Below are 2,642 nucleotides of genomic sequence, written 5' to 3' on the forward strand. Positions count from 1 at the left end.
CACAATCGGGGTAGGAAGTTGAAGGTTGCTGCGCAACAGCAGTAGCGACTCAATAGCTAGGCCTTTTCGGTCGTCGTGGGCATCATGCTCTTGCTTGTGATCGGCCAAATAGTGCCACTCCATTCCTGCATGGATAAAAACATCTTAGAATATCGCATCCGCGTTATTGATTCACTAGATGATCTTCATACCGGGATGATCGGGCCCAGATCAACGTCGTCTGTATCCCAGCTGACGATTTTGTGCACTGCGGGAATCATGTGGTCGAACACAAACACAAGCGCCAGGGTGATCTGACCCAGCACGGCGTCGCCGAGCTCCATGGGTGTGTGTGGCTTGTACATCATTCTCTTATGCTTTTCTCTCAAGTTTTGTTGGTCTTAGTCTGGATGACGCAAATAGGTAATAACTGAGTCTCAAAGGCACCCATTTCATTGACCACCATTCGTGATGAGCATGTGTAATTATTATAGCAGCATAGAAATGATTAACGTCAACTTCAGCCTGCGAAAAACCCACTTGCCAATCGCCTCTTTTGTAGATTTCAAGAAGATCGTTCATTTAGCAAAGCGATATACACATTGCGTCATCATCGCTTTAAGTTGTGACTGTTGCTGCGATGCTTAAAAAAAATCTTCTTCAACAAAATATGGGAATTCGTTTTTTGCGTTGGTAGTGCCGTCTCGGTGGACCATCGTGTCGTCGGACGCGAAGCGAACAGGTGACGACGGCGACCATTTTGAAGCGCGTTGAAACAAGTGCCACGTCGGAGTCGTGCCAACTGGTACACCTCGGGAAAGTATGTCGTATGACTCTCGCTTTTTCATAAAGGCTCTTTAGGTCGAGCGATCCAGGCTAAAAAGTCAATCGCCGTCAACTGACCGGTCCTGGAGCTATCTCCGATACAGTAGGCGTTGCCGACGACGAAACGCCTGACACAGTGACGTGTGCAGCATGTTGCCCTTCCGTGGTCCCGCGAATGGTGGCAATCCGCGATCAAGTTTATTGCATTCTGTTTCGCCAACGCCTTTCACCTTTTTTTTCATGTTTATGTGGTAGATATAAGCGTTAATAATTTACCAAAAGCGACAACTTCCATATGTGAAAATTTTGAGAGGCCTTGTGCTTGCGTTAACAAGAAGAAACCATTGTGTCGCATTAGATCTACTCTATGGCGATACACCACACGCTACATATACAGTGTACACACCACCACCAGGTATTATTACCCCGTACACGACACTTCTGTCGTGACGACGAGAAAACGATGCGTCTGGAGAGACGCGTTTGCTTGAAGTTCAAAAGTGACTTCACAGTTTTCCACGTAAGCTGAAGTTGATGTCCGTAGCTGAGACACAGTCGAGCGTCCCGCAATGCAGTCTCTATGCTACGGGACGCAAAAGAACGCCGCGATCCAGAAGGTCGACGTGTACTAATTCACAAAGCTGCCGTCTTCAGACTCAGTTACCAATTCCCGCCAAGACCAACAAGACTCCGAAGAGAAGAACACTACTTCAAGAGAATGCTGTACAGACCACACACACCTATGGAGCTCGGGGATGCCGTGATAGGCCACATCACGAGTGCGTTTGTGCTTGTGTTCGGTTTTATGGTCCCCGCTGTACACAGCGTTGTTAGCTGGGAGACCAACCTCAGTCCCATCGTTCCGGTACGATAAACTGCACCACTGACAAATCGGCTGGACTAACGTCAAAATTATGTTTAATTAAAGAAATGGGCTGGAGACATAAGCCCAGTCAGCAAAAACAAGGCGCTCGATTCGCTGCCCCGCCACTAATTTGGCTTAGCTCGTGTTGGGTACTGGTACTGTTTCACTGCGCGACGACGGTACCATCAGCGTAAGGAGTCTGAATCAACTCGACCTTAACAGCGAGTGCCCGCTTACATACTGCTTTAATTTATACTTTTTAAACATGCGCTGCTTTGGCCCTGTAGCACCTAAAAAATGTTGTTGTGCTTTTTTGAAGAGCTAATTTAAGTACTCTACAAAAAAGCGCTTTCGAAAACGGCATCTTAAAAAAAAGCAATAGGAGCTTTGATGTCGCTTTTAAGTCTGACGTTGAAAAGTGCTCGCTTAACTGAGGGTCGCTCTTAACCACGCCATGGCACAAAATGCTGTGATCCGATTGGATGAGCGCTTGCTAGGGCTAGCGTTTAAAGTAAATAAAATGACAGGAAGTGCCACGGACATTCGCAAGTGTCATGGCAAGGGGCAATTGCCATGTGCCATGCTACTTTTATTTGCATTAATGTATATTTTAAAAATAGTTTTCATGATGGCACAGTGGCAGGTCTATTCGTAACCACGCCATGCCATGGCTCAATCTCTAGTGCCATGGTATGGCACACGTGGCAGTGGCTAAGAGCCACCCTGAGAAAAAAGCTTTCTGTTTTTCTAAAAGCACTTTGATTTCGAATCACTTTTTCCAATGACATTTTATCAAATCATTGCGATAAAAGAATAAAAAGGGATTCCAAATGTGTTAAACAAAGCCGTTTCTGTTTTGAAAGAACCAGCGGACTCTTAATTGTTTTTGGGCTTTTCTAATATTGATCGAATATTAAATTTGAGGGCCGTTTTTTCGAGAAGCGTTTAAAAGATCCGAGGCTCCTTACCCAAA

This window comes from Phytophthora infestans, genomic scaffold (assembly GCF_000142945.1).
Source record: "Phytophthora infestans T30-4 supercont1.34 genomic scaffold, whole genome shotgun sequence".
Lineage (NCBI taxonomy): Eukaryota > Oomycota > Peronosporomycetes > Peronosporales > Peronosporaceae > Phytophthora > Phytophthora infestans.